This window comes from Triticum aestivum, chromosome 4A (genome assembly GCF_018294505.1).
Source record: "Triticum aestivum cultivar Chinese Spring chromosome 4A, IWGSC CS RefSeq v2.1, whole genome shotgun sequence".
NCBI classification, from domain to species: domain Eukaryota; kingdom Viridiplantae; phylum Streptophyta; class Magnoliopsida; order Poales; family Poaceae; genus Triticum; species Triticum aestivum.
Genome location: NC_057803.1, coordinates 157,898,626 through 157,907,052, shown reverse-complemented (window position 1 = coordinate 157,907,052; position 8,427 = coordinate 157,898,626).

Below are 8,427 nucleotides of genomic sequence, written 5' to 3'. Positions count from 1 at the left end.
CGAAAACCCCAATGGCAGAACCGACTGACACGCAGGGCCGCGATTGGAATTCCCTCCCTGATGTTCTCTTGGAGCAGATCTGTAGTCGTATGGACCTACTCAGCACCGTCCGTCTGGCCGCATGCTCGATGTCTTTGTACCGTCTACTCGTCTGCAACCGGACGGCTCTTTTCAAGACACCCTGCTTGCTGATGCCCGATCCTCGCAGGTGGCCCAGACACCGACTTGACGATCCTACGGAGGTTGCCGTGGTGCCCCTCGACATGCTACCACTACCCGTCAACCTGTCCTTCATGCGCGGCCACTACTGGGCGGGCATGAAGGCCAACTGGATCGTCCTCATCCACCACACCGGTAGTCCGTGGCGTCTCGTGGATATCTACACCCAGCGAGAGATCACCCTTCCATCGTTGGATACCGCCGCCATCGAGCCCCGTGGCCCACCGGACACTCCTTCCTACCACGCACGAGACGCGTCAAGCTTTTGGCACGACCTCTGTTTGCAGAAAGTTGTAATCTGCGAAGTGAACACACCATCAGAAGACTACATGGATTACAAGCTCACTGCCTTGTTTAACAAGGGATTAGTCTATCTGGAATCCGGTCACCATACATGGTTATGGCTCATCATCAATCTTGTTGAGGAAACATTTCTGTCTGATGCTATAGTGCATGATGGCATCGTTTACGCGGTCGACGCACATATTGGCTACCTATATTGGTGGAATCTATCATCGTGTAATTGTTCTATCTCATCTCATCTTTACCTTATGAATACGACCGCCTATTCATTTGTTACAAATTTAGAATGCATGGCATGTCTATAACCACATCATTGCTATATGTTCCTCTCATTTCCTAGATTTTTATGACCACACATGTTATTGTTAGAGTTGATATGAGAACAATTGGCATCTAATGATTGTTAGAATACATATTATGAGCATAACATCATGATTGCTATATGTTACTCTCGTTTACAAGATTTTTATAACAACGCATGTTATTGCTTAGAGTTGATATGAGAACAGTAGTAGTAAGTGCTATGGTAGAATATGAGTAGGCGCTGTCATAGCTGTTTTCCTCTCATTGTTACATGATGTTTGAACCATGACATATTGCTAGAATATGAAAGCCATTGGCATATTTTTTTAACTTGGGGTATGATTATGACCACGGCATTGCAATTCTCTGTCTATGATATGTGTCACTGTTATAATAATCTTAATTCCACACATACTCTGAACATGATTATTTATTTTTGTCCTTTTGGTCTCCAATTTGAATTGTTGTAGCAGACGCAAATGCGCTGGCTTCATGATTCCAGGACCTGGAATCATACCAGCCGATGGGTGGTGGTTTATCGCTCGTTCAGCTGACAGCGGTCATTTGATGCTCATTCGCACGTACCAAATTGGCCAAACCATTAGATCAAACCACATGTAGTACAATGCATGGGGCGTTCGTAACATTGATGGCTATGGCTGCTTCATGTTCGACAAAGATCCCAGCTCTGTTGGGCCAGGCGTATTCAACTGGAGGTGGGTTTACAGCCTCGTCAACCACTCCTTGTTCCTCGGGCTCAATTATCCGATCATCCAACCAATCATCGATCATATCACCGGTGATGATTACTATGTTATGCAACTTCCATTCGCGAGGGGGGCTGTGTTTACACATCATGCCATGGGTTTCATGAATCACCATATCCAGAGATTCGTCGACACAGCTTGTTGCCAGATAATCTTTAGTGTGTGAAAGGCATCAAGCTTCCATGTGATGGATGGCTTTTGCAAACCCGACATGCGGCGATGTGGTTCATGCTAACAGCAAATATGCACAACTTGATTCGTGCTAATATCTAGACTGAGCCATGTATTCTACTGCTGTAGCACAACCCTCTTTTGTTGGATATTATGTATTGTTGTTAGTTTGAAGCACTCCTCTGGTTTGAAGGATAGATACCTTCCTGGGATCAAGTGCATCCTAACTCACCTGCGTAGGATGTACTGATAATGATGATGGAGATGCTGTGCAGAAGGCATATATATCAGTTAGGCTTCAAGTGCGTACTTGTTAGTTAAACCTATGTATAAATCATGACACTAAATATGACTAGTAAGTAGTACAGTAGCAGTACTAGTATACGTCGGTCAAATTATTCATCATGTCCACACATTGAATTTACGTGACAACACGCTGCGCGCGAGGTGACACAAGAATCCCGGTGGCGTGTTCGGGTATTCCGGACTTCAGATTTGGAGTACCACTTATCTATCGAAATCTTTCATCATTCACTTAAAACAGTCGATTGATCATACATTGAGTACCATATAACTGGAGTTACCGATGCAAGTCGAAGAAGGATTGGCCCGTGCTGCCGGCTGGCGTCAAGTTCGATCCCACGGATCAGGAGCTGATCGAGCACCTTGAGGCCAAAGTGAGTGCTGACAGCGCGAGATTTCAGTCTCTCATCAATTTGTTCATACCAACCATCGACAGCGAGCACGGCATATGTTACACCCAACCTGAGAAACTTCCAAGTAAGACACCGATCGGCCGTCTACTTGCACAAACATATTCCTTTGTTTATAGCTCTATTTTTCTTTTTAGACGCAGACCTGGTGAAGCAATTACAATTTGACAGTTAATAAAAAGTGAAACAAGTGACTGCAACATGCCAAAGATGTTATGAAAATGCCAACTAGGTACACTAAAACATGTATTCCACAATACTGCAGGTATCACACTGAGTGGCCTAAGGAAGCATTTCTTCCAGCCCAATTCCAGGGCGTTCAAAAGGGGCGCGTGGACGTGTCGCAAGACATGCATGCGATGTGGCAGAAGACCGGCAATACCTTGCCGGCGATGGTCAACGGCCGGCAAACGGGCAGCAAAAAAGGTTCTGGTGCTGCACACCAACAAGAACTTTGACCAGCAGAGGACCAACTGGGTGATGCACTAGTACCAACTCGGGGACCTGGAGCAAGAGAAGGAGTGGGAGCTGGTCCTCTGCAAGATTTTCTACCAGACGAACACTAGGGCCAGGAGTAAAAAGATTATAAGTTAGTTTGGTATTGGTAGTTGTACTACCTTGTCATCCGCAAGTTGGTATTGTTGTTAATGATCTTTTGGTATGAACTTGCATTTGCTTCCAACCATCATGCCAAGGGTCGACGTGGATATAAAGCTGAATCATTTGTTTTGAAACAAATTTTCAGGCACCTGATTTTTATTTGATGGGTAGCATAAGCACTCACCGTTCGAATTCCCAGTTCTCCGATTTTTCTGAAACAAGTGCATGCACTTATTATCACGATAAAAAAACAATATCCGTGCTGCATCCCAGTTATCAGTCTGTACTTGCAGAATTCTCTCGTTTATTGAGCACGTATATTGTTTTTTCAGGTCGAGCAAGTTTCAACCGGGTTGTAGATTGCCCAGGGTTGTTTTGTCTTTAACAGGCCCAACCCATGACGACAACGAGGCACAAAGATCCAGCAGGTATCTACTGGCCTCTGGCCCGCCAGCGTTAGTTATATTTTGTCTTACAACATTCGTAGGCAGTTTTTTTACTGAATCAAACACACAGCCCAGTTCTATTTTTTTCTTGAAACGCATGTCCTACATCTGTTTTCTAATCTCTACCTATAGTTTTACTAGTTCATATACACGTATCATTATATTGAAAACATATAAAATTCCCTTCTCATATTTACATCCTTATTTTTGTTGTTTTTTCCCACCCAGCGCTGTTTTTTACCACTGATTTTCCCTTAAACCAACTAAATTGTCCCACGTCTTATTTGCTTACAAAAACAAAACGATTTTTTTGGCAAATCAATAAATTCTTAAAAAAATGTTTATCATTTCGGGATTACAACAATTCGGACTCCACTGAAATATGCAAAATAAGGTTGGACTTTTTGACCGTGGTCCTGGGCAGAAAATGGGTTGTAATAAATTACTTAAGAATTAGCAAATGAGCTGCAAATTATAAAAAATAGCAAATGGGCTTTATGTTGTCTGACATAGATTTGGAGGCTGACTTGTGGGCCTACTAAGTTCATGCGTACACAAGGTTTCTTAAAAAAGAAACTTAGTCAACAATCGATTCTACCAGCGTCAGACCGTTAGATGTCAATCTAACGGCAATCGTGCTTCTTCAGTCTCTGATCTTCCTGCCCCAGCCGCCCAAACCAGCGCCGTCGGAACCGCCTGCTCCCGCCTCCCGTGGCCGGCAGTGCTGCCAGGAAGGCCTCACGGCCCCATCATACTCGCATCCCTGGCCGGTCTATCCCTCTACTCACCCACACCACTTATTATTTTCCGGCGACGGCAGCCGAACCAGTCAACCCTCATACTCTCCACCGCGTGGGCAGCCACTGCCGTGTCTTCCCCAGCTCCGTGTCGTTCCCTTTGTAGGCCTCGCCGTCGTCCACCGCCATGGTGCTCTCAGTGCGGCGTGGTCAACGATGTCCATCCAACGGCCATAGTGCTTCTTCAACCTCTGGTCTTCTTGCCCCAGCTGCCCAAAGCAGCGCCGGTCGTGCCGCATGCTCCTGACTCCCATGGCCGGCTGTGCTGCCGCGGAGGCCTCATCGTCCCCATACTACTCCCACCGCTGGCCAGGCCATCCCTCTACTCACCCACTCCCCATGTTATTCTGCAGCGACGGCAGCCTCACACCGCAGCCGAACCAGTGAACCCTCGTACTCCTCTTCGCATGGGCATCCACTGCCGCGTCTTCCCCGGCTCCGCGTCGTCCCCTTCCTAGGCCTCGCCATCGTCCACCGCCGTGGTGCTCTCGGCGCGGCGTGGTCAATGTGGTCAACGACCGACTTCCATCGGAAGAGCACTGTACATGGAGAGGCTGACAGCTGGGTCCACGGCAGCCGCAAGGAAGTGCCTCCTTATTACACGCAAAATAATTATTCTTCCACCTGACAGCAGGGACCCATCGGACGGGCCACCAGTATTTCGCAGAAAAAATGTTTCCCCCTGACTGCTGGGACCCACCGGACGGGCCACCGTATTTTGCGAAAAAAGGTTTGCCCCTGACTGCTGGGACCCACCGGATGGACCACAGTATTTCGCGAAAAAAATGCCCCCCCCCGCTGTCAGCTCGGACCCACCGGAAGTGCCTCCTTATTACGCACAGAAAAACGAATACTCCCCCTGCTAGCTGGGACCCAACCTGGTGGGAGGCTGACTTGTGGGCCTACTAAGTTGACGAGGATGGAGGGCTTTGTCAACTTAGTCAATATGAACGATTCTAGCTCCAGTGACCGTACGATGTCCATCCAACGGCCATAGTGATTCTTCAACCTCTGGTCTTCTTGCTCCAGCCGCCCAAAGTTGCGCCGGTCGTGCCGCGTGCTCCTGCCTCTCGTGGCCGGTTGTGATGTCGTAGAGGCCTCACCGCCCCTACTACTCCCACCGCTCGCTCATGCTATCCCTGTACTCACCCAAACCCCCTGTTATTCTGTGGCGACGGCATCCTTACGCCGCAGCCGAACCAGTGAACCCTCGTACTCCTCTCCGCGTGGGCATCCACTGCCGCGTCTTCCCCGGCTCCGTGTTGTCCCCTTCCTAGGCCTCGCTGTCGTCCACCGCCTTGGTGCTCTCGGCGCGGCGTGGTCAATGTGGTCAACGACCGACTTCCATCGGAAGAGTACTGTACGTGGAGAGGCTGACAGCTGGGTCCACGGCCACGGCCTAGTTTTTTTGTGATTTGCCAAGTAAATCGCTTTGTCAGGCCTGTTGGGCTGCAAATCTTTCAAGACGAGGAGAGCTTCATTCGGCTGGCCGAGAAAATGGCCCATCAGTAATGAGAAATGGGCTGTACATTTTTAAAACACATCAAACCGGCAATTAGTTTAAATTTTTTTCATTTCGAGATTTTAAATTACATTAATTTTTATGCGTGGAGAATTTGTTGGATTTTATATTGATATACATTTATTTTAAAATCGGTTTGAATGTGAGTCGAAATTTCGGGATTAAAAACAGTTCGGACCGCACCGAAATATGCAAAATTTCGTTAATTTTTTAACCGTGGCCACAATATGGGCTGTAATGCTAACAAAAAGAATATGGGCTCCAAAAAAACCTTAAGAATTAGCAAATGGGCTATAAATTATTAGAAATAATGGCAGATGGGTTGTATGTTGTTTTCACAGATTTGAGGCTTTCCTAAAAAAAGTTGACGCACAAGCACTGACTGTTGGATGTCCATCCAACGGCCGTCGTGCTTCTTCAATCTCTGCTCTTCCTGCTCCGGCCGCTCAAACAAGTGCCGGTGGGACTGCCTGCTCCCTCCTCCTCGCGGCCGGCTGTGCTGTCGCGCAGGCCTCACCGCCCGACCGTACTCCCATCGCTGGCCTAGCCATCTCTCTACTCACCCACACCTGCTGTTATTCTCCGGCGACGGCAGACGAACCAGTAAACCTTCGTACAGTCGTACTCCCCTCCGCATGGGAAACAACTGCCGAGTCTTCCCTGCCTCTGTGTCATTCCCTTCCTAGGCCTCACTGTCGTCCACCACCCTGGTGCTCTCGGCGCGGCGTGGTCAACGTGGTCAACGACCGACATGCATCTGAAGTGGACTGTACGTGGAGAGGCCGACAGCTGGGTCCACGGCCGCACGCAAGGAAATGCCTCCTTATTACATGCAAAATAATGATTCCTCCCCTGACATCAGGGACCCACCGAAAGGGCCTCTATATTTTGCGAAAAAACGTTACCGCCGCTGACAGCTCGGACCCACCAGCTATATCTTCGCACGCAAGGAAGTGCCTCCTTATTACGCTCAAAAAAATGAATACCCCCCTGCTAGCTGGGACCCACCTTGGTGGGAGGCTGACTTGTGGGCCTACTAAGTTGACGGGGATGGAGGGCTTTGTCAACTTAGTCAATATGCACGATTCTAGCTCCACTGACCGTACGATGTCCATCCAACGGCCGTAGTGCTTCTTCAACATCTGGTCTTCTTGCTCCAGCCGCCCAAACCAGCGCCGTCGTGCCTCGTGCTCCTGCCTCCCGTGGTCGGTTGCGATGCGGCGGAGGCCTCACCGCCCCCTACTACTCCCACCACTGGCCAGACCATCCCTCTACTCACCCACACCCCCTGTTATTCTGCGGCGACGACAGCCTCACACCGCAGCGAACCGGTGAACCCTCGTACTCCTCTACGCGTGGGCATCCACTGCCGCGTCTTCCCCGGCTCTGCGTCGTCCCCTTCCTAGGCCTCGCCGTCGTCCATCGCCCTGGTGCTCTCGGCGCGGTGTGGTCAACGTGGTCAAGGAACGGCTTCCATCGGACATGGACTGTACATGGAGAGGCTGACAGCTGGGTCCACGCCGCAGCAAGGAAGTGCCTCCTTATTACGTGCAAAATAATTATTCCTCCACCTGACAGCAGGACCCATCAGACGGGCCACCGTATTTCATGAAAAAACGTTTCCCCCTGACTGCTGGGACCCACCAGCTACATCTTCGTAGGCAAGGAAGTGCGTGAGAGTCGGGACCCACCTGGTCGAAGCGTACGTAGCGTTGTCATTCTGGTCGCGAACGTGTACGTACATACTGGTCGATGTAGAGGCGCGCACGTGTCGTAGTAGAGGCGCGCACGTAGCATTTACACGTACGTACTACGGCCAGGGTGCAAGAAAGAAAATACGGCCACGTATGTGTACATACGGGCGGGGTCTCGAACGCCTACTCGCGCATACGTACGGCCAGGGCTCATGTACATGGCTGGGTCAGAACGGAGAAACAACGTCGTCGTGTTCATGGGGAGGCAACGGAATGCGTCATGTTCATGAGGAGGCAACGAAATGCGTCGTGTTCATTGGGAGGGCTTGGACGGAACATGCGATGGAAACAAGGCCTGGCGTACCGCAGAACAGAGGAAACAGCCTTGTGTTTGACCGGCCACGTTTGAAACGGGATCCTGTTCATCGGAAGGGGTCTGGCATACCGCAAAATGGAGGAAATGGACCTCCTACGGTCGAAACGGGGGTCCTGTTGATCGGGAGGGGTGTGGCGTACCGCAAAACGGAGGAAACGGACTTGTGTTGGAGCGCTACGGTCGAAACGGGGGTCCTGTTCATTGGGAGGGGTGTGGCTTACCGCAAAACGGGACTCCACGGGATACTGTTCATCTCCACCGTCGACCTCCTCCAGCCTCCACGGGCTCCTGTTCATCCAACCTCCACGGGCTCCTGTTCATCCAGCCTCCACCGCGCGCTACTCCACTGGCTACTGTTCAACCACCCATCCACCATCTACTGTTCATCCAGCCCTCCACACCACGGGGTCCTGTTCAACCACCCCTCCACGGGCACCCCTCCACCGTCTACTGTTCATCCAGCCCTCCACACCAGAGGGTCATGTTCAACCACCCCTCCACACCACAGGGTCCTGT